At 48.3% G+C, this 25,084-nt stretch overlaps 1 pseudogene; it reads right to left on the reverse strand.

Annotated features, from left to right (window-relative positions):
- Positions 1-778: 778 nt before the first annotated feature.
- LOC122920091 lies at positions 779-17,380 on the reverse strand (annotated as a pseudogene).
- Positions 17,381-25,084: the final 7,704 nt, after the last annotated feature.

Below are 25,084 nucleotides of genomic sequence, written 5' to 3' on the forward strand. Positions count from 1 at the left end.
TCTTTGAGTCCTGGCACGCGGGCTGCATATGGTAAGGCCTGGGAGACCTGGGAACGGTGGTGTTTGCAGTTAGGAGGATTGGGAAATGGCTTTGTTACTACTATTAGGGCATGTTAGGGAGGAAGGGTGGTCAGTATCTCAGTTAAATAGGTGTGTGGTGGGTTTGGCGTTCTGTTTTCGTGTACGTAGTATTCCGGATTATACAAAGACTTTTTTGGTTAGGCAAATTTTTATATCTACCATTTTATTGCATCTTTAAAGAGAATTATTCTTTGCTACCATCGTTGCCTGTGCCATTATCCCATCAAACAAAAGTCCATGTATTTGTATGCAGACGAAAAATAATAATAAATTAACTGGAACTGATGCCCCAGCGTGCACACATTAATGACTATAACAATTGTAATGATCCAGGCTGATCACCCTGTTCAAGCGCTTTTTAGGATATTTGTCTAGTAATTTAAAGGAAGTGCAATAATAATTTAATTTGTTTCCCTGTGAGATGAGAAATGTAGAAACAATTCACATTTAATAAGATATTTTCATCTAAAAATTAGTTCTTATACCCTGTTTGATAAAAGTGTTGATTAGAATACAAAGATATCTGCTCCAGGTAGTGTTCATAGTAGGCGACTGGGACTAGGCAAAAAAAATGATTTAATTTAACTTATTTTGCAGACCAAAAATAAAGTAAAAAATATAAAATAAGGGAATTACTTGAAGTAAAGGTAGAAAAAAATAAGAATGTCATCGATGTCCCCTACACATATTGGTGTCTTTACAAATGTGTCAACTTGGGTGCTTCCTGAATTCTTCCCTGAGAGCAATGATAAGAAGATAATTCTGTATAGGTGGGGTAGGTTTCACAAGGTCCATGGTGGTGACTACTGTTCATGGGTCCTGGTCAATTGTAGTCCATGTTGGAGGAGAAATGAGTCAGATTAATTAGATCAAACTTGAAGGGCCCTGAATTAGTCATGGATTCCACATAATTGCTCCCTATATAAACGGGGCTTCCCTGTACCTGAGGATTGCCATAACCACCACTTGTGGCAGGCACAGCACTATGAAGTGCCTTTTGCGCTAGAAGAATTTAGAAGAATTTTGATATCTCTGACTTTAAGTCTAACCAGACTGTCTACTACTCTGTAATTCCTCTAGCGCCGTTCTATGGAAACAGTAGGTTTAAAGAGCACATCAAATGCTTGAAATAACTTCTTTATTAACTTCAACTTTTCTTCATATATAACACTGCCGCCTCCGCAGCAGATAGTCCATGTACATAACACGTGTTGAAAAGATATCACAAAATGGCGGTATGCATAAGATGTTGGTTCAACTGTTCAATCTTGTCATTCAACATAAAATGGTGGATATATTTCTCTCTTGAGTATCTGTACTCTCACTTTAAGTTATTTAAGCACTTTGTGATCTCTCTGGGAGGTATATCTGAGGTCTAACTAATAGTTCACTTGCTGAATTTGGTCGCAATTTTCAGTATGCCGTTAGAAGTAACTATTTGCAGATTGGTTGAGTATGATCTGGTATGGCTGTATGCAATTTGGATTGCAATATGGAATTAGAATTTGGATTGTGAACTTTGTATGCTTGCAATTTGTAACTTGCAATTTTAATTTGGTGGAACTGTAAGTAAACACACATATAACTGCTTCAGTATACAGTTCTAATCACTATACTAACAGTAGGAACATTATATAACAGTTTTAAATAACTATTTTGGCTTCTCTGCTTCCATAAACACACAGCTCTCAGTGGAATGAATGTCTCTTCAGCTCCTGTCTATGGTAAATAATGATTCTAGCAGCTCCTGCTAGGGGGATTCCCAGACAGGCTGTGTGTGAGGCTGGCTGTGATTGGTGAAAACTCTTGCTGTGTGAGAAGCTGGCTGTGATTGGTCTAGACTTCTGCCCAGCAACATCAGATTAACACTATGCTTTCTGTTGTTTCTGCTGTGTCACTGAGCTTACCTTACATTCCAAAATGAATCTTAAAGGCATATTATCTTTTTCTGCTTCTGTGAACACAAAATATAACAGTTACAGTACAGACCAGAGATGCTTAGCACTTGTTGGCCCTTTTGCCTTCACTCTGCGGTCCAGCTCACACCAAACCATCTCGATTGGGTTCAGGTCCGGTGACTGTGGAGGCCAGGTCATCTGGCGCAGCACCCCATTACTCCCCTTCATGGTCAAATAGCCCTTACACAGCCTGGAGGTGTGTTTGGGGTCATTGTCCTGTTGAAAAATAAATGATGGTCCAACTAAACGCAAACCAGATGGAATAGCATCCCGCTGAAAGATGCTGTGGTAGCCATGCTGGTTCAGTATGCCTTCAATTTTGAATAAATCCCCAACAGTGTCACCAGCAAACCACCCCCACACCATCACACCTTCTCCTCCATGCTTCACGGTGGAAACCAGGCATGTAGAGTCCATCCGTTCACCTTTTGTGCGTCGCACAAAGACACGGTGGTTGGAACCAAAGATCTCAAATTTGGACTCATCAGACCAAAGCACAGATTTCCACTGGTCTAATGTCCATTCCTTGTGTTCTTTAGCCCAAACAAGTCTCTTCTGCTTGTTGCCTGTCCTTAGCAGTGGTTTCCTAGCAGATATTCTACCATGAAGACCTGATTCACACAGTCTCCTCTTAACAGTTATTCTAGAGATGTGTCTGCTACTAGAACTCTGTGTGGCATTGACCTGGTCTCTAATCTGAGCTGCTGTTAACCTGCGATTTCTGAGGCTGGTGACTCGGATGAACTTATCCTCCGCAGCAGAGGTGACTCTTGGTCTTCCTTTCCTGGGGCGGTCCGCATGTGAGCCAGTTTCTTTGTAGCGCTTGATGGTTTTTGTGACTGCACTTGGGGACACTTTCAAAGTTTTCCCAATTTTTCGGACTGACTGACCTTCATTTCTTAAAGTAATGATGGCCACTCGTTTTTCTTTACTTAGCTGCTTTTTTCTTGCCATAATACAAATTCTAACAGTCTATTCAGTAGGACTATCAGCTGTGTATCTACCTGACTTCTCCACAACGCAACTGATGGTCCCAACCCCATTTATAAGGCAAGAAATCCCACTTATTAAACCTGACAGGGCACACCTGTGAAGTGAAAACCATTTCAGGTGACTACCTCTTGAAGCTCATCAAGAGAATGCCAAGAGTGTGCAAAGCAGTAATCAAAGCAAAAGGTGGCTACTTTGAAGAACCTAGAATATGACATATTTTCAGTTGTTTCACACTTTTTTGTTATGTATATAATTCCACATGTGTTAATTCATAGTTTTGATGCCTTCAGTGTGAATCTACAATTTTCCTAGTCATGAAAATAAAGAAAACTCTTTGAATGAGAAGGTGTGTCCAAACTTTGTCTGTACTGTATATGACATCCAAAACATGATGTCACAGTAAATAACTCTGCTTTTGTCTTTAACACATAAACATAGAAACTATATTAAGGTTATTAGCAGGTTTAGCTGTTGTGGGGATTCGCTTTGGTAGGCAGGGTAAGCGGACGCAGTACAGAGGCAAAAACAAGGTTTAAATCAAAGTTCAGTGTTTATTCACACATAGCCAGAAAACAAGCCAAAAGAAAGTGTTCAGTCTTGGTGCCTGTTCACACCACACAAAGTTCACAGTGCAAAAGACGTCACCTGGTCAGCAGATGATTTTCACCCAGAGTCCGCAGCAGTCTTTAGTGGCCTGTTTCCCCAGCCTATGGCTCACACAAACAGATCCCTCAGTGTCTCAAACCACAGACTCCTCAGCTCCCCTGTCAGGGAGGATAATTCCCCACCTGAACATGCTGGCTGGGTTTTTATATTCCAGCCAAAACCCGGCCTGGAACCGTGGGGAACAGCCACCCACCCTGCTCTTTGGCTGCTCCCAATAAGAACCGGCCCGGATTGGCTTTACAGCCATTCTGACAGCTGAAGTGTCAGACTGCACTACAGAACTGACACTTCAGGAAGAAAATCTGGTTCTTACCTCACCGAGGCCAGGAACCTCGGTGACACGTATCTTCCGTCTATGACGGCTCCTTGTTCCTTCTTACATACCTCCCCCCTTTGTTCAACCCTGAGGGGGTGAACACTTGCCAGACAGTGTACGCGGGACAGGGCATCCGCGTTTCCTTGTAACCTGCCTGCCCTGTGTTCCACTGAAAACTTAAAATTTTGCAAAGATAAGAACCACCTGGTGACTCGAGCATTCCTCTCCCTGGCCTGGCTCATCCATTTCAGGGGGGAGTGGTCGGTCACCAGACGGAACCTTCTCCCCAAAAGGTAGTAGCGGAGAGACTCGAGTGCCCACTTGATGGCCAGGCACTCTCTCTCCACTATACTGTACCTAGTCTCAGCTGGGGTGAGCTTCCGGCTGAGGAAGACAACGGGATGCTCCTCCCCGTCAATATCTCGGGTGTCACCAAAACCGGGGACCCACACAGGGCCGACTTCAAAGCGGAGAAAGCCTTTTCCGCCTGCTCATTCCAGTGGACCGTCACTGACTTGCGTCCCTTCAAAAGGCCTGTCAATGGTGCAGCGACTGTAGCAAAATTGGGGACAAACCTCATATAGTACCCCACCATACCCAGGAACGACTTTACTTGCCGAGTAGTGACAGGTCGGGGCCAATTCCTAATTGCCTCAATTTTGTTCACCTGAGGTTTGATCACTCCGCGCCCAATGACATACCCCAGGTACTTGGTCTCTTCTAACCCTATTGAGCACTTTTTCGGGTTAGCGGTTAATCCAGCTTTCCTAAGGGAGTCCACTACAGCCTGTACTTTAGGTAAGTGACTTTCCCAGTCGGTGCTATGGACAACGATATCGTCCAGGTACGCCGAAGCGTACCGACGATGTGGACGGAGTACAATGTCCATTAACCTTTGAAACGTGGCGGGAGCGCCATGTAGACCAAAGGGTAATACCTTGTACTGATACAGCCCCTCTGGCGTGACGAAAGCCGTTTTTTCTTTGGCAGCCTCCGTCAAGGGTACCTGCCAGTACCCTTTGGTGAGGTCCAACACAGAAAAATACCGGGCTTGGCCCAACTTTTCAATAAGCTCATCCACTCGGGGCATGGGATACGCGTCAAACTTGGACACCTCATTAAGTTTGCGGAAGTCATTACAGAACCGCAACGTCCCGTCTGGCTTGGGTATTAATACTATCGGACTGGCCCACTCACTTTTTGACTCCTCGATGACACCCAGCTGGAGCATTAGCTGCACTTCCTCCGTGATGGCTTGTCGCCTAGCCTCGGGTACCCGGTAAGGTTTTAACCGGACTTTCGCCTGAGGCTCAGTGACAATGTCATGCCGGATTACGGACGTGCGTCCAGGGAGGTCTGAGAACACATCCGTATTCCGACTAATGAACTCCCTGGCTTCCTGAGCCTCTTTAGAGGAGAGGCTGTCAGCAATTTTCACTGTGACAGCCGCTTCCCCTGCTTCAGACTGAGGGGCCAAAACCGCTTCCCCTAGGAACCCTGGTCGTGGGCTGTCTTCCGTACAGGTTTCCCTTTCCTTCCACGGCTTGAGCAGATTCACATGGTACACCTGCTCCGGCTTTCGCCTCCCTGGGTGGTGTACTTTGTAATCTACTGGTCCAACTTTTTCTAGTACCTCGTAGGGCCCCTGCCACCTAGCTAGGAACTTACTATCTACCGTTGGTACCAGAACCAACACCCGATCACCCGGGTTAAAGTTTCGGACCCGAGCCTGCCGATTATAGACCCTACTCTGGGCTCGCTGCGCTGCCTCCATATGCTCCCTAACCAGAGGTAACACTGTTTCCATCCGTCCCTGCATCTGGGTGACATACTCAACTACACTTTTGTGCGGTGTGGTTTGTTGTTCCCACGCCTCTTTGGCGACGTCTAATAAACCACGAGGGTGTCTGCCGTATAGTAGTTCGAAGGGCGAGAACCCAGTAGAGGCCTGGGGCACTTCTCGCACTGCGAACATGAGATAGGGCAGAAGAAGGTCCCAGTCCCTCCCATCCTTAGACACCACTCTTTTCAGCATATTTTTTAACGTCTGGTTAAACCTCTCTACCAGGCCATCCGTTTGCGGATGATACACGGATGTCCGTAACTGTTTTATTTGGAGCAACTTACAGAGTTCCCTCATGACCTTGGACATAAATGGGGTCCCTTGGTCAGTTAGAACCTCCTTAGGCAGACCCACTCTAGAAAACATTTCCATTAACTCCTTAGCTATGAGTTTGGCTGACGTATGACGCAATGGCACCGCCTCCGGGTACCGCGTGGCGTAGTCGAGGATGACCAGGATGTGCTGGTGCCCTCTAGCTGACTTCGGTACTGGGCCTATAAGATCCATAGCGATCCGCTCGAAGGGAACCTCAATAATCGGGAGAGGGACCAGAGGACTACGGAAATGTGGCTGGGGGCTGGTTATCTGGCAGGTTGGGCAAGACTTGCAAAACTCTTCTACCTCTCTGAACACACTGGGCCAGTAAAACCGCTGTAAAATCCGGTCCTGCGTTTTCTGCTGGCCCAGGTGTCCCCCAAGAACATGTTGGTGGGCTAATTTCAACACGAGCTTGCGATATGCCTGGGGCACCACCAGCTGTTCAATATGTTCAGCCCGTAGTTTATTTACCCGGTACAGCATCTCCTGTTGAACCACAAAACGGGGGAACATAGATTCGGCCCCCGGTTGTTGTGGCTCACCCTCAACTACTACCACATTTTCCCAGGCTCGAGATAGAGTCGGATCCTGGTGTTGTGCTGTACCGAAATTATCCCTAGAGACATTGAGGTCTGCCAGCTCAGGACCCGGCGGCAAATCCTCTACGTCTCCCACCATCACACTTAACGGGGTTGTCTCCCCCTCTTCCACCGAAGTGGCGGTCACCCCTACAGCTGGTCCTTCTGACTCCGGTTCCCAAGGTTCTGGCCTCCCCCCTGAGTCAGGCCACTCTGCTAGGGGTACATCTGTCTCCCGGGTAACTTTCGTATCCGGCCAGAGTGCCGGGAACCCGGGGAAGTCTCTGCCAATGATCAATTCATATGGTAGCTTTGTGGCGACGGCCACCTCATGCATCCACCTGCCGGCCACCATTGACAGAGAGAACCGGGCGGTGGGATACTCCTTTAAGTCCCCATGTATGCAAACAACACCGACTTTTCGGCCAGTATACTCAGCCGGCCGCACCAGGGCAGCTCTTACCAGGGACACCAGGCTCCCTGAATCCAGCAGAGCCACCGCCAGAGTGCCCCCCACTTCCACCTGGCACAGGTGGCTATTGTCCATAGTCTCTGAAGTTCCTGTGGCACACAACATCCTGGCATATAATGAGTGGCGGAAGCCATAGTTGGTGTCCATGGGTTCCCCCCGATGGGGACAGTCCGCCCTTATGTGTCCAGGCTCCTGACAACGCCAGCAGACCACCGGGTTCAGGTCGGCAGGGGGTACATCCCGGGCGGGTCTAGCTGGCACCGGCCGCCGGGTCTGGGGCGGAGTTTTCCGGGGTTTGACTGGCCCCCTCCCAAAAGAACCCCCCTGTAGATTTCTGGTGGCCTCATAGCGCTCCACCAGGTCCACCATCTCCAGGGCATTATTCGGAGACACCTGGCCGATCCAGTGCTGGAGAGGGTACGGCAAAGCCCTCCAAAACACATCCGCCAACAGCCGATCCAACATAGCAGTGGGAGTCAACATGTCCGGCTGCAGCCATTTTTGCAAACGGTGCAGCAGATCATAATATTGTGGTCTAGCGGGTTCAGCCGGGTTAAATTCCCACCGATGCACCCTCTGGGCCCGGACCAATACATTCACCCCGAGTCTCGCCAGGATCTCACCTTTTACTGTCGGGTAGTCGGCCGCCTGATCATCGGGGAGATCAAACAATACTTGCTGGGGACCGGACGCTAGGAACGGAGCAACGACCTCAGCCCACTGGTCTCGGGGTAACTTTTCCCTCACGGCCACTTTTTCGAAGACCGCCAGATAGGTCTCGACGTCATCCGAGGGGGTCATCTTCGGAAACGCCGCGCGGACAGCTTTCCGGGCATCGTGGACATTCTGGGACGCTCCTGACGCCTGCAACGCCATCACATGTTGCAATAGCAGCTGGTTCGTTTCTTGTTGCTGCTTGTTAGCCTCCCGCTGCTGCAAGTTAGCCTCCACGAGGGCCTTCACGACCGCCTCCATTTTGTCAGGGGATACGGGTCGTAACCTTGCCGGCTTAATGTAGGACATGCACTTGTGCCCGGATAAACAAAAACTTTTCGGCCTTCAGGCCTGCCTCACTGCGTCTGCCCGCATCCGACACCAAATGTGGGGATTCGCTTTGGTAGGCAGGGTAAGCAGACGCAGTACAGAGGCAAAAACAAGGTTTAAATCAAAGTTCAGTGTTTATTCACACATAGCCAGAAAACAAGCCAAAAGAAAGTGTTCAGTCTTGGTGCCTGTTCACACCACACAAAGTTCACAGTGCAAAAGACGTCACCTGGTCAGCAGATGATTTTCACCCAGAGTCCGCAGCAGTCTTTAGTGGCCTGTTTCCCCAGCCTATGGCTCACACAAACAGATCCCTCAGTGTCTCAAACCACAGACTCCTCAGCTCCCCTGTCAGGGAGGATAATTCCCCACCTGAACATGCTGGCTGGGTTTTTATATTCCAGCCAAAACCCGGCCTGGAACCGTGGGGAACAGCCACCCACCCTGCTCTTTGGCTGCTCCCAATAAGAACCGGCCCGGATTGGCTTTACAGCCATTCTGACAGCTGAAGTGTCAGACTGCACTACAGAACTGACACTTCAGGAAGAAAATCTGGTTCTTACCTCACCGAGGCCAGGAACCTCGGTGACACGTATCTTCCGTCAATGACGGCTCCTTGTTCCTTCTTACACTGTATACACATGCAGCATACGGGTAGGCTACCCGACACTGCTAGATTTGAGTGTGTAGTTCCCTTTAAGCCAGTCAGGCCGGTTACCGGCAATCCTTATCACAGCCAGCAGAGGGAGCCCCCAGTTCAGTATAAATAGGCTAGGGCCTAGCTCAGGAAGTTAGAAGTTTCCAGACTCAGTGCAGAGAGGATTCCCTCCTGAGTCCATGCATAGAAGTCAGAAGGGCATAGCTAATCAGCCTGAAGACACAGAATACCACAGAGGCCGATCAGATAAAGCAAGAGGTACTCAAGATAACAGAGGAGGTACTAGATAAGGACAGCTTCAAGGGTACGCCAGATAAAGGGCATTAGACCTTGGAGAGAAAGTCACATGTAGCAGGACCAGTCAGGAATAGTGAGCAAGCCGCCTGTACTGCATCTCCTGTAATCAACACTCTATATAATGCCTTGCTAAGACCGGCCATTCTGTACTCCCAAGAACCAGCTGTATCCACTGATATTCAGTAAAAGTTCCAGTTTTTGTTGGCTATCCTATGCTTGCTTCATTCTTCTACAATACCATACACGGCGTGTCACCGTTTAATTGACACTGGCGTCACGAACTGTTAAATACCTGCCTGTTCCAGTATTTGCCCCAATTGAAGACGACAGTGGATCCCAGGTTAGTGGTCAATCTGCACTACAAAGCCCAGCATACACTACTGACCTCCTGGGACACTGCATCGCTCTTTTTGGCGTCACGAACAGGATCCGCATACTTCTACAGTGCAGAGAAGTGTGAACTGTGTGCTTTAACTATTCCACCACCGTATTGCGAAGACTGTACCCTTTATTTCCAAGCCGGTGGATTGAAATTGTGCCTGGGAGGAATCAGAGACGCTGTACTGTGTTGCGCCACCCCCAGAGAGGAAATCGTATTTGTGGACTGTGATTTATTGGACTTTGCAACACCCTGCTTGCTGTCAGGGAATCGTGATCAAGATGGCCACCGGCCGCCTGGAGTAAAGTTTCCCGCGCTGCTGAGGACCTCCGTGGGCGGATCCCTTCAAAGACACAGAGAATCTCGCCCCTCTTCATCATCACACCGCCGCGGCCCTGCTTTTCCTGCGTCAGCAACGTCACCGCGTACACAGGACGTCCGGAGTCTCACGAGATTTGGCCTGCGCACACCCGGCGAAACCGGTAAGAACTTGTATCCGGAGGGAAGGGGATTGTTCCGGCCCCTTTAGTCACCAGCGGCCACCTCGTAATAAGTTAACATGTCAGATCCGGGAGTTGCCGAGCGGCCGGACCCGGGAGAGCTTGCGGCTCCTAATCATCCTATAGCCCCCAGCATGATGCCCTTTACCATGCCTTACTACTTTGGGGCCCCATGGTTTCCCCGCTATAACGGAGAGGTCCATACCCTAAGAGACTTTAAAGAAAAGTTGCTGGCCTTATTCAAACTGTACCCCATAAATGCCGATCAGCAAATGGAAATCTTGCTAGCGCAACTGGAGGGGGCTGCCCGCAGAGAGGTATTATCCTGGCCTGCTGCTGAAAGGAGTACTCTAGAGCAGATATTCACCCGCCTCAGGGCCACTTTTGAAACGAGGACTGCCTCAGAGATAAAGATGCACTTCTTTGGCAAGAAACAGAAGTCCGGTGAGTCCCTCCGTGACTATGCCCTATCACTTCAGGAGGCTTTGGGGGCTGTAATCCAGATAGATCCCAAGGAAGCTGATAACCAGGATCAGACCCTGAGGGAACAATTTATTACCGGAGTGTCTAGTGAGCAAATAAGGACCCAATTAAAGATGCTGTCCGCCCAACACCCTAACAGTACCTTTCTGGACTTTAAAGAACTGGCTATAAAAATTCTGGGGTCAGCAGTATCTACAGAGTTGAGCACCCCACCTGAGTTATCAGCCTGCAGGTCAAAACCGTTTATCATTAACAGAGCTGAGGCCGGTCAAGCTGTTCAAGCTACAGCTACCGATACTATCGCCATGCTGACAGAGCAAGTAAATCACCTCACTAAAAGCCTAGAGAGAGTGTGCAGAAAAATGGAGGAATGGGAAAAACCTATGATGTCAGAAGAGGAGTTCCTGTCACCCTCTAAGCCGTTCTCACCTCCATACCAAGAGACTCACCCCAGGGATCCTGGGAGGCGCAATAGGGGTCGCCAGCGGGCCGTGTGTACATACTGCAAAAAGATGGGACACACAGAATCCACTTGCTGGCAGTTAAACGGGCAACCCCTGAGGCTGAGGACCACCCCTCGGGAGGTAGAACACTAGGTCCAAAAGATCCAAATTGGATGCCACGGTATGTAGGATCCCATCCTAAAATCAATGTGGAGATTAACGGGGTCCCCTTTGAAGCCCTATTAGATACTGGGTCTCAGGTCACTACTATTCAGCTGCCCACCTTTGAAAGATTCTGGGACACCAATCAATTGACCCAGCCGCCTGAATCCTGGGTAGAGATTATCGCCAGCAATGGCAAACCGGTAAAGATCCATGGATACTGGGAACCCACCCTGCAGGTGGGAGAAGTAACCTTGCCTCAACAGGGGGTGATAGTAGTACAGGCCGGCGACAGAGGAGGACATCCTGTCATTCTAGGCACCAATGTCTTCAAAAACTGTTATGCAGAAATCCTTGCCGTATTACACCAGACTCTGCCCACCGCTTCCTCTGCATCCAAGAGGGTGATTCAAAAGACTATCACTGTGTTAAGTGCCCAGCAGAGGTTTGCTAACGGGAAAGGAGAAATTTGTACTGCCAAGATTCGTGATAATAAGCCTGTGACTTTGCCTCCTAATTCCCAAACTCTCTTATGGTGTCGTGCTGTCCTGGGAGTCCAAGGCCAAGATTATCCAGCCCTGGTGGAACCTATCCAGATGGAGAACTACCCTTATGTGAGAGCTGCCAAGTGCCTGGTGAATGTCTCCCAAGGTAAAGTACCTGTCCGTCTGATTAACCTGAGTGACCATCCTGTTGCGCTTACTAAGCATTACCCTGTTGCCCAGCTTTCTCAGGTGTTCTTCCAAGACATCATCCGTCTTCCAGTGACAGAAAAGCCGACAGCTGCAGGCAGCGGATGTCCGCCGGTGCCCCAGTCACAGGTACCCTGGTGGGAAGAGCTACATGTCGGGGACGAGACTACCCCCCAACATCAACAAGAAGGGATACTACGGCTTGTCAAAGAGCACCACCAGGCCTTCAGTAAACATGCTGCTGATTATGGAGAGGTTAGTGCCATACAACACACCATACCTACTGGCTCTCATCCTCCTATCAAGGAGAGATACCGACCCTTACCGCCTACTTCATATCAGACTGTAAAAGAAATGATCCAAGAGATGAAAGACTCTAATGTAATCCGGGACAGTCGTAGCCCGTGGGCGGCACCCCTGGTCCTTGTAAAGAAGAAGGATGGTGGTATCCGTTTCTGCGTGGACTATAGGAAGATTAACCAAATAACCCACAAAGACGCGTACCCACTGCCCCGCATTGAAGAGTCACTAACTGCTCTGGGCTCCGCTGCCTATTTCTCCACATTGGACTTGACCAGTGGCTACTGGCAAGTACCCATGGCCCCGGCAGATAGGGAAAAGACTGCTTTCACCACTCCCATGGGCCTGTTTGAATTTAATTGTATGCCGTTCGGGTTATGTAATGCCCCAGGAACTTTCCACAGACTAATGGAGCGGTGTTTGGGTCACAAAAACTTCGAAACAGTGCTGCTGTATCTAGATGACGTCATTGTGTACTCAAAAACATATGAAGACCACCTGAAACACCTAGCAGAGGTCTTTGAAATCCTTGTCAAATATGGCCTGAAGGTAAAGCCATCTAAATGCCACTTGCTCAAACCTGCGGTAAAATACCTGGGGCATGTGGTAAGCGGAGAGGGCGTACAACCTGACCCTGATAAGTTAGCGGCTGTCCGTAACTGGCCGGTACCCACTACCGTCAAAGAGGTGAGGGGTTTCCTTGGTTTTGCCGGCTACTATAGACGTTTCATCCCCCATTTTGCTCAAATAGCCGATCCTATCCAGGAACTCTTGAGGGGGCAGCCCAAGAAAAGTCCTAGAACTCCAGTGCTCATTGAGTGGAATGAAGAAAGAGAGATAGCGTTCCAGTTGTTAAAAAAGAAACTGACCGAGCCTCCCGTATTAGGTTATCCAGATTACAGCAAGCCCTTCCATCTGTATACTGATGCTAGCAAACGAGGCCTGGGGGCTGTGTTAGCCCAGATTCAAGAGGGAAAAGAAAGAGTGATAGCTTATGCAAGCCGCTCCCTGAAAGGAGCTGAGAAAAATGACCAGAATTATAGTTCCTTCAAACTAGAGTTCCTGGCATTAGTGTGGGCAGTGACGGAAAAATTCAAAGATTATCTAGCCGCTACCCCATTCATTGCATTCACTGATAATAACCCTCTGGCACATCTAAATACAGCTAAATTGGGGGCTTTGGAGCAAAGATGGGCCTCTCGCCTCGCCAACTATGATTTCTCTGTAAAATATCGTGCTGGACGTACTAATGACAATGCTGATGCTTTATCCAGACTTCCCACAGAGACAGCTCCTGATGATGTGCGAGATGCCTGGGAAGATGTAGAAATGCCGGCCTTCTACCATAAATTTGCTCAACAGGATCAGGCTCGGGCTACCAGTAACAGCGCTGCAGTTCCTTCACCCTCCAGTAGGCCGGAACTCAAAGAAGAAAGGTGGGTGAAACTACAGTCTGAAAGTAGAGTGCTGGGTGAATTGATGGACTTCATTACCAGTGGCAGAACCCCTGAGAGGATTCGGCGTAAGAGTACAGATCCTGAGCTCATCAAACTGTGGAGACAGCGCCATCAACTCTTCATACAAAAGGGCCTGCTGCTACGGAGAAGCCTAGACCCAGTGTCCAACGAAAGAGTGCATCAAATTCTCATACCCCGACGAGATGCAGGTATGGTGTTGGAGATGTACCACAATCAATCCGGTCACTTTGGGGTCCAAAAGACTGAGGCAAATATCCGCCAGCGGTTTTACTGGGTGGGCATGAGAGAAGACATGGAGAAGTGGTGTCGGGAGTGTGTAGCCTGTGCCTTGAAACGAGGTGAACACCATGATCAGAGGGCACCACTGAGACCCATTGTAAGTACTCGTCCTCTTGAACTTGTCGCCATCGACCATGTGAAACTGGAGCCTAGTCGCTCAGGGTATGTGTACGCTATGACTATTATTGACCATTTCACTAAGTTTGTTGTAGCGGTGCCTGTGAGAGACCAGACGGCCAAGACTACAGCCGAACTGTTCTGGAAACACTTCCTCCTGCCCTACGGTTGTCCAGAGAAGATCCTCACCGATCAAGGTCCTGCTTTTGAGTCCCATCTGTTCCATGAACTGTGCCGCCTGCACAACTGTAAGAAGATCCGGACGACGGCCTACCATCCGCAAGGTAATGGATTATGTGAAAAAATGAATCAGACCTTGATAGAGATGCTGAGGACCGTGCCTCCTGAAACCAGGGGAGATTGGCCTAATCTGTTGCCACAGCTCATGTTCACATACAATCATACCATACACTGTTCCACCGGGTATACCCCCTTTTATTTGATGTTTGGGCGCCAAGGATTATTGCCTGCTGACCACTCCTTGGATGTACTCGTACCTGATTGCATCAACCCATTCCCTAATACCGACTGGGTTGCTGAACACCAAAGGCGATTGAATACGGCCCAAGCTATTGTTCAGGAACGTATGGACTATGCTAGAGACCGGCAGCAGAGAGACTATGACCAAGCAGCCCATGCAGAACCCTTGACAATAGGGGCTGTGGTATGGTTAAAAAATAACCGCCGTACCAGTAAACTGGACAGTAAATGGGAGCAAAGTCCTTATGTTGTCACTGCAATCCCAAATGTTGGAACTCACACTTATGAGATCACCCGGGAGGGCAGGGGATCCCAAATTGTACACCGAAACCGGTTAAAGCTCTGCCTGACACCAGGACCCAGTGCCGAGAGTTCTATATCTGAACCCCCTGTGTCAGAGTCATCGATACAGCCCGAGGATCCTATGCAGGCTGTCCGAAATCTAAGGTATGACGCCGATCCCATGCATTGGCTTCTGACACCATGGTTGAACTTGTTGGTGCCCGCTCCGGCACCTACTGTACCTTTACTTCCAGAAGAGCCGGTTCAAGATGCCCCGGATCCAGTTCCCCCTCCAGTGGATCCTGTTGTTCCTGTTGTTCCTGTTGTTCCCGTTGTTCCTGACCAAGGTCTCACGGATGGAGATCCTCCTGTTGCTCCTCCCTCTTCTACCTCGGTGCTAAGGGAAGAGGAAACCCCTGTGTTGAGAAGGTCCACCCGGATGACCAGGGGACGTCCGCCAGTCCATTTAAGAGACTTTGACTATGCTGGTGGTGTCTCCTCCCGAACAGTTACTATCGGAAATAGCCTGCTTGATGTTTGTGCGCAAGAATGGACTCCTCCACGTGAGCCCTTGCCTGTTCTACACCCACGGGGAAATCCTGTGTAGTTCCTTATTATACCTCAGTCAAGAAAAATAGACTAACCTGGTTCACCTTAAGTCCGCTGTGCCAGGTCAGCGGCCGTGCCTAAGAAGAAAGAAGACGCCCCTTTTTCTTGCGTCATTTATTGCAAATGTTATATTTTTATGTGAAATAGTTGTTTATTATATTTATAATGTAATGTTTAAATTATGCATCAGCTTATGTTGGTTCAGGCATGTGTGTGAGTACGAGGCCTTACTCACGTTAAAGTCTGGGGGTGTGCAGCATACGGGTAGGCTACCCGACACTGCTAGATTTGAGTGTGTAGTTCCCTTTAAGCCAGTCAGGCCGGTTACAGGCAATCCTTATTACAGCCAGCAGAGGGAGCCCCCAGTTCAGTATAAATAGGCTAGGGCCTAGCTCAGGAAGTTAGAAGTTTCCAGACTCAGTGCAGAGAGGATTCCCTCCTGAGTCCATGCATAGAAGTCAGAAGGGCATAGCTAATCAGCCTGAAGACACAGAATACCACAGAGGCCGATCAGATAAAGCAAGAGGTACTCAAGATAACAGAGGAGGTACTAGATAAGGACAGCTTCAAGGGTACGCCAGATAAAGGGCATTAGACCTTGGAGAGAAAGTCACATGTAGCAGGACCAGTCAGGAATAGTGAGCAAGCCGCCTGTACTGCATCTCCTGTAATCAACACTCTATATAATGCCTTGCTAAGACCGGCCATTCTGTACTCCCAAGAACCAGCTGTATCCACTGATATTCAGTAAAAGTTCCAGTTTTTGTTGGCTATCCTATGCTTGCTTCATTCTTCTACAATACCATACACGGCGTGTCACCGTTTAATTGACACTGGCGTCACGAACTGTTAAATACCTGCCTGTTCCAGTATTTGCCCCAATTGAAGACGACAGTGGATCCCAGGTTAGTGGTCAATCTGCACTACAAAGCCCAGCATACACTACTGACCCCCTGGGACACTGCACACATATAAGGCATATTAGCAACCTAGGACAGGTCTTAGCTGGCCAGATACACCACTGGCTTGGAGTGGATGAGGCTCATATTCTGGGGTGACAGCAGCAGTTCCTGTGTATCTCTTCTGATGAGGGGGGCAGATGTTATGATGAGGGCTGGGGTATGGAGCAGGCACACCATAGGAGTTTTGGGTGGGGTTTGTTAAACGCTGGGGGAGACTGAGGCTCATAAGGGACACTGTTTACCAGAGAATTCATAGAGTTCAGATAACCCCCAACAGCTGGTGGAGGTACAGGGCTCTGGCATGGTGAGGGGCCACCCGATGACGTTAACATGGATTTTCCTTTTTGATATTTTTTGTATTTCATGCGCAGATTCTGGAACCAGATCTTGATTTGCCTCTCTGTAAGGTTGAGCAAGTTTGCCATCTCTCACCCTCCTGGGCCTGCACAGGCATCTGTTAAAATGAAACTCCCTGGCCCTCTTTAAAATCATGTCTCTATCGCGTGAAACAAGAATCTTTGCCAGGGGTACCTGAGAATGCATTCCAGCAGTTGGTTTACCCCCGGGGATCCAATGGGCACTGTCCACCAAGAATAAAGACGAGAAGTGTTCCTTTCCAAAATTTTCAAGGATCAAAGACTGTATCATTGCAACAGGATTTTTTTCCTCTGCACCCTCAGGGAGTCCGAGAATTCTCACATTAGATCGTCTCGACCTGTCTTCTAGATCCACGGCCTTTTTTTGTAGATTATTATATTCTGTTCTCAGTGTAGCAGTTTCAGATTTTAATATTTTCCCTTCATATTCCAGTGTCTTTTCTATAGCGGTGACTCTGTCTCGTATATTAGTTACCTCGTCTCTAATTAGAGACACGTCCGACTGCACTGTCCCCAGCTGCATTGCAATATCTTGTATCACCTTAAGCTCCCCTGCAGTAATGTCCATTTCCTCTGCCCTCTCCCTATCTCCATTCTGTGAATAGTCCTCCATTGCCTCCTCGGATCTTAATCCAGCTATGTTTTTTTTCCACGTTAAGTCCTTTTTGTCTAGTTCTGGTGTTTGTATTTGGCGATTTCAAGAATTGACTGATTTTTACAGACTCTGCAGATCTCTCTCCAGTTTTAGACAGCGACAAGTCTATTGACTGCCTATTCTGCTTAGGACCCATGTTTTTTCAAACGCGCTGTAAAACGCTCAACACATGAAAACCAATTCTTCCCTATGGCCCTGGTTCACACTTGAGCGTTTTACAGCGAGTTTGAACGCGCTGAAAAACGCCCTGCGCTCAAAAAAGTTCTTGAGCTTCTTTGGGACGTTTTGTCGCGCGTTCCCGTACATAGACTTTCGGGAACGCGCGACAATGGGCGTTCGCTTGTCTCTGTATGCGCGATTGTAAACGCCGGTACAATCGCGCATACAGAGTGCTCCTTTCAGAACGCTCAGGTGTGAACCCAGTCTTAAACTTATAGAAGATCTCTTCCAGGGCTGGGAAGGGAGGGAAGGAGAAACCACTCAAAAAAAGAGAAGAACAAACAGGCAATCAGCATGGGTTCAGGAAGTTAGAGTAGAGAAGCATGGACCTTGAGTGAAGCACGGCGTACAAACCAGGCGTCTCAGAACTCCAATGCAGTTACGGACAACTCAAAGCTGCTACTAGATGAGAAAACCAAGCCGCCGCGTCCATGGCTCGTTGCAGAAAGAGAGAGACACTAGGAGGGAGGGCGGAACATGTAGAGGAGAGCAGTGTAGGAACAATTAACCCCTCAGGTGCGGCACCTGAGGGGTTAATTGTGCGGATCAAAGCCCCCTGTAAGAGATCGGGTGCTGCCAGGCAGCAGGGGGCAGTCATGTACACAGTTCGTAATATATTCTAACTTGAAGCATCCCCTTCACTATGGGAACGCCTCTGTGTTAGAATATACTGTCGGATATGAGTTTTCACGATATAACTTAAATCCGATGGTATATTCTAACATAGAGGCGTTCCCATGGTGATGGGGACGCTTCAAGTTAAAATATACCATTAGATTGGAGAAAACTCAGTTCCGATGGTATAATAGGGACTCCTGACTTTACATTGAAAGTCAATGGGGGACGGATCCGTTTGCAATTGCACCATATTGTGTCAACGTCAAACGAATCCGTCCCCATTGACTTGCATTGTAAGTCAGGACGGATCCGTTTGGCTCCGCACGGCCAGACAGACACCAAAACAACTTTTTCCTTCATGTCCGTGGATCCTCCAAAAATCAAGGAAGACCCACGGAAGGAAAAACGGACACGGATCACAGAACTACGGAACCCATTTTTGCGGACCGCAAAAAAAAATGGTCGTGTGCATGAGGCCTTAGAATATACTGTCGTATCTGAGTTTTCACGGAGTGAAAGTAGCCTACGGACACGGATCACGGACACGGATGCCAATCTTGTGTGCATCCGTGTTTTTTCACGGACCCATTGACTTGAATGGGTCCATGAACCGTTGTCCGTCAAAAAAATAGGACAGGTCTTATTTTTTTGACGGACAGGAAACACGGATCACGGAGGCGGATGACAAACGGTGCATTTTCCGAGTTTTCAACGGACCCATTGAAAGTCAATGGGTCCGCAGAAAATCACGGAAAACGGAACAACGGCCATGGGTGCACACAACGGTCGTGTGCATGAGGCCTTAGTCTCGGTTTGTAGGTCGTCATGGGAGGTTAGTTTATTTAAGGCTGCTTTCTCACTGGCATTTTTGGGGGCTTTTAGGTTGGGGGAATTGGTGAGTAGTAGCATTAATAGAGCTGAGGGGTTAAGGCTTGAAGATGTAGACATGTATTCGGACAGGATTCTATGTATTAAATAATGAGAGAAAAGAAGAAATGAATCGCACACCCATTGCTAATGCTATGATCTCATCCCTGCAGGAGACAGCACTGAATAGCGCATGTGTACCACCTCCATGCTACATGCTAAATAAGGCATTTGTGTACATTTTGATCAAAAGGCAATAAGCCCACTCACCACGCCAAGGTTGCCTCTATGAGTGAGTCCTAACCTAAAATTGTATTCGGACAGGGTGGTGGTTCGAATCAGGAAGTCTAAAACAGATTAGGTGGGAAAGGGTAGGCAGTTGAGTTTGTTTGAGGTCCCGGGTTGTTTTTGTTGGGGAGGGCACTGATCCTCTTCTTAGGCATGAGGATGGATCGATTCTGTCGCGATTCCAATTTCTTGCCATTTTCAGGAGATGCTTGAAGGTCTTGGGGATTAGTGAGAAGGGTTATATGGGACATTCATTTAGAATTGGGGCAGCGACAGAGGCAGCGCGTTTAGGTTTAAGTGAGGATATGATAAAAAGGATAGGTCATTGGGAGTCTATTAGATTAATCATATGTGAGATTGGGTAGATTGTGAGCGACGATGTCACGGACGGTGTACAGGAAACAAGGCAAAGCAACATGTATAAACGACTCGCTGGATCCAAAAGCTAAGGAACCAAGGGAGACCCCTGCAGAAGACCTGGCACTTTCCCTGGCTGCTCAGCCTATGCAAAGATCCGAATGGTGGAGGTTTGCATATCCACGAACCTTGACTATAAAGCCCTGAGCACCCTACAATAGTGAGGGGACACGACCACCGGCTCCCTACACAAGATACGGAGGGAGTCAGGGTCACCTGGGATCCAGCAAACAGAAAATAACAGATAAAGGTACAACACTTAGCTTTGAAGCAAACAGGAGGACAGAGTCAGCGTGCACACACACTCCAGGAAGTAGTATAAGCCGCCCAGAAAAGCCTTCTGGGGAAGAATTTAAAGGGAAGCAATTAGTCCAACACATGACAGCTGAGAGAGGCTATTGAGAGGAGGAGCTGAATACCACAACACAGAAACTCAAGGAGGAGGTTCTGAAAGGCCTCTGTCAGAGCTTCTCAGCTGTCTGGTTGTGACAGTACCCCTCCCTCTACGAGTGGACTCCGGACACTCAGAACCCACCTTCTCAGGATGGGACCTATGGAAAGCCCTGATGAGACGAGAGGCCTTAATGTCCGTCACTGGGACCCACATCCTCTCCCCAGGACCATACCCCTCCCACTGAACAAGGTACTGAAGAGAACCGCGGACAAGACGAGAATCCACAATCCTAGAGACCTGAAATTCAAGATTCCCATCAACCATAATCGGAGGAGGAGGCAAAGGCGAGGGTACAATGGGTTGAACATAAGGTTTCAATAAGGACTTATGAAAAACATTATGGATCTTCCAAGTCTGAGGAAGATCAAGACGGTATGCAACAGGATTGATGACAGATAGGATTTTGTAAGGCCCAATAAACCTAGGACCCAACTTCCAGGAGGGAACCTTCAATTTGATATTCTTGGTAGACAACCACACCAGATCACCAACATTCAGGTCCGGACCAAGCACACGTCTCTTATCAGCCACACGCTTATATCTCTCACTCATGCTCTTTAGATTATCTTGAATCTTTTGCCAAATAGAATGACAAAGACGAGGAGAATCTGTCCTCATCAGGTAAACCAGAAGACCCCTCTCCCGAGAAAGTCCCAAACTGTGGATGAAACCCATATGCACCAAAAAATGGTGACTTATCAGAGGACTCCTGACGACGGTTATTTAAAGCAAACTCAGCAAGGGACAAAAAAGAACACCAATCCTCTTGATTCTCCGCCACAAAACAACGCAGATATGTCTCCAGATTCTGATTGACGCGCTCTGTCTGGCCATTCGACTGCGGGTGGAAAGCAGAAGAGAATGACAACCGAACCCCCAAGCGAGAACAGAAAGCCTTCCAGAATCTGGAAACAAACTGCATGCCCCTATCAGAGACTATGTCTGAAGGAATACCGTGCAATTTGACAATGTGATCAACAAATGCCTGCGCAAGCGTCTTAGCATTGGGCAAACCAGGAAAAGGGATGAAATGCACCATTTTGCTAAAGCGGTCCACCACCACCAGAATCACAGTCTTCCCCGAGGAACGAGGCAGGTCCGTTATGAAGTCCATGGACAGATGTGTCCAAGGACGGGAAGGAATGGGTAAGGGAAGGAGAGGACCTGATGGCCGTGAATGAGGGACTTTGGCACGAGCGCAAGTCTCGCAGGCTGCCACAAAACCCTCAACCGACTTACGAAGCGCAGGCCACCAGAATCTCCGAGCGATGAGATCCAGTGTGGCTCTTACCCCCGGGTGCCCAGCAAGGACCGTATCGTGGTGTTCTTTAAAAATCTTGTGTCTTAAAGCGAGAGGCACAAACAACCTCCCAGGAGGACAAAGATCAGGAGCCTCTGACTGGGCTGCCTGCACCTCTGCCTCCAATTCAGGAAAAAGAGCAGAGACCACCACACCTTCAGCCAAAATGGGACCCGGGTCTTCAAAATTCCCGCCTCCCAGAAAACAACGTGACAGGGCATCTGCCTTCACATTCTTAACTCCAGGGCGGAACGTGACAACAAAATTAAACCTAGAAAAGAACAACGACCATCTGGCCTGTCTCGGGTTCAGACGCTTGGCTGACTCCAAGTAGGCCAGATTTTTATGGTCAGTAAATACGGTAATAGGGTGTCTGGCTCCCTCTAGCCAATGGCGCCATTCCTCAAAAGCCAACTTGATGGCCAACAATTCCCTATCTCCCACATCGTAATTTCTCTCTGCGGAGGAGAGTTTTCTTGAGAAAAAGGCACACGGTCGCCATTTGGCAGGAGAGGAACCCTGAGACAAGACCGCCCCCACACCCACCTCAGAAGCATCAACCTCAACTATGAAGGGTAAAGAAACATCAGGTTGCACCAAGATGGGAGCGGAAGCAAAACTCTCCTTGATATCAGAAAAAGCCTTACGCGCCTCTACTGACCAAGAAGAAAAATCTACCCCCTTTCTGGTCATATCAGTGAGTGGTTTAACAATAGAAGAATAATTCAAAATAAACTTCCTGTAATAATTGGCAAAGCCCAAAAAACGCATCAGCGCCTTTTGATTCTCAGGAAGCTCCCACTCAAGCACAGCGCGGACCTTCTCGGGGTCCATGCGAAAACCAGAAGCGGAGAGAAGAAACCCCAGAAATTGAATTTCTGGAACCGCAAACACACATTTTTCCAGTTTCGCATATAATTTATTCTCCCGCAGGATGAGCAAGACCTGACGTAAATGTTCCTTATGAGTTTTGAAATCGGGAGAAAAAATCTAAATGTCATCCAAATACACCAATACAAATTTTCCCATCAAATGATAAAAAATGCTGTTCACGAAATGCTGAAAAACGGCTGGGGCATTCATCAAACCAAAAGGCATAACCAAATTTTCAAAATGGCCCTCAGGGGTATTGAAGGCCGTCTTCCATTCGTCCCCTTCTCTGACCCTGACCAGGTTGTATGCCCCTCTTAAATCTAATTTGGAAAAGACTTTAGCCCCAACAACCTGGTTAAATAGGTCCGGGATCAGAGGAAGCGGATAAGGGTCACGAATAGTGATACTGTTCAGCTCCCTGAAATCCAGACACTGTCTTAAAGAACCATCTTTTTTCTTAACAAAGAAAAAACCAGCGGCAACAGGTGACTTCGAGGGTCGTATGTGTCCTTTTCTCAGACTCTCAGAGATATAAGCACGCATAGCGACCCTCTCAGGTTGGGAAAGATTGTATAAACGAGATTTAGGCAGCTTGGCTTCTGGGATGAGATTAATAGGGCAATCGTACTCCCTGTGCGGGGGCAAATCCTGAACTCCACTCTCAGAGAAGACATCCGAAAATTCAGAGAGAAAAGATGGTACAGTCTTAGTAGCAACCTCAGAAACAGATGTCATGAGGCAATTCTCTCTGCAAAAGTCACTCCAACCATTTATTTGCCTCGCTTGCCAATCAATGGTGGGGTTATGCTTAGTGAGCCAGGGCAGCCCCAACACCAGAGGGGTGGGTAAACCGCTAAGGACGAAACATGACACATCCTCAACATGAGCATCACTCACAATTAAACGGATATTGTGAACTATGCCCTTTAATGATTTTTGAGAAAGTGGAGCGGAATCGATAGCAAAAACAGGAATATCCTTTCCCAAAGTGCGCACCTGGAAACCATGAGTTATCGCAAATTGATTATCAATGAGATTAACCGCTGCTCCACTATCCACAAAAATCTCACAAAAAATGTTCTTGCTCTCTAGGACAAAACGGGAACTACAAGCAAATGGAAAACCTTCAATTTCCGCCTCAACCCTGCCAATAGTAACAGACGGAACATTTTTAAAAGATTTTTTCCTGTTTGTTTCTTTATTACTCCCAGAAAACTGCCTGAATCTCCTAGAGGGACAAATATTTGCCAAATGATTTATACCTCCACAACAAAAACAAACCCTCCCATGCGAGCTGAATCTTCTATTGTCAGAAGCAATCAACCCCAGCTGCATGGGCTCCTGCTCAGAAGGGGCTGACGGCGACTGAGACCCCTGCGCACAGAATGGGACCGCTGCACTGTCCTGGGACCGCGTATGACAGGAAGGAGACATCTCTCCTCTCTCTCTAAGACGCCTGTCAATACGAACGGCCTGAGACATAGCAGAGTCCAAAGAAATAGGCCTCTCATGAAAGGCAAATGCATCTTTCAATCCCTCTGAAAGACCATGGCAAAATTGACTTCGGAGCGCAGCATCATTCCAACCAGTATCAACTGCCCATCTCCGAAATTCTGAGCAGTATATTTCTGCGGATTGTTTACCCTGGCATAATAGACGTAGTTTAGACTCAGCCAGAGCAATACGATCCGGATCATCATATATCTGACCCAGGGCTAAAAAGAATTCATCCACTGAACGGAGAGGCCGTGCCCCCTCCGGCAGCGAAAAGGCCCAGGACTGAGCGTTACCTCTGAGCAGCGATATAATGATCCCCACCCTCCGTTCCTCATCACCAGAGGAGTGGGGAAGAAGGCGAAAATGGAGTTTGCAAGCCTCTCTAAAACGCACAAAATTCTCACTACCCCCGGAGAACGTATCCGGGAGCGAGATCTTAGGCTCAGAACAAACTCCATGAACGCAAGCTGAACCGGTCACTTGAAGCTGAGAAAAAGTCTTACGGAGATCAGCTACCTCCAATGAAAGACCCTGGAAGCGTTCAGCCAAAAGTGAAACCGGATCCGTGCTTGAGACGGTTGTGGCGGCTTATAATGTCACGGACGGTGTACAGGAAACAAGGCAAAGCAACATGTATAAACGACTCGCTGGATCCAAAAACTAAGGAACCAAGGGAGACCCCTGCAGAAGACCTGGCACTTTCCCTGGCTGCTCAGCCTATGCAAAGATCCGAATGGTGGAGGTTTGCATATCCACGAACCTTGACTATAAAGCCCTGAGCACCCTACAATAGTGAGGGGACACGACCACCGGCTCCCTACACAAGATACGGAGGGAGTCAGGGTCACCTGGGATCCAGCAAACAGAAAATAACAGATAAAGGTACAACACTTAGCTTTGAAGCAAACAGGAGGACAGAGTCAGCGTGCACACACACTCCAGGAAGTAGTATAAGCCGCCCAGAAAAGCCTTCTGGGGAAGAATTTAAAGGGAAGCAATTAGTCCAACACATGACAGCTGAGAGAGGCTATTGAGAGGAGGAGCTGAATACCACAACACAGAAACTCAAGGAGGAGGTTCTGAAAGGCCTCTGTCAGAGCTTCTCAGCTGGCTGGTTGTGACAGATGAT

This window comes from Bufo gargarizans, chromosome 10 (genome assembly GCF_014858855.1).
Source record: "Bufo gargarizans isolate SCDJY-AF-19 chromosome 10, ASM1485885v1, whole genome shotgun sequence".
Lineage (NCBI taxonomy): Eukaryota > Metazoa > Chordata > Amphibia > Anura > Bufonidae > Bufo > Bufo gargarizans.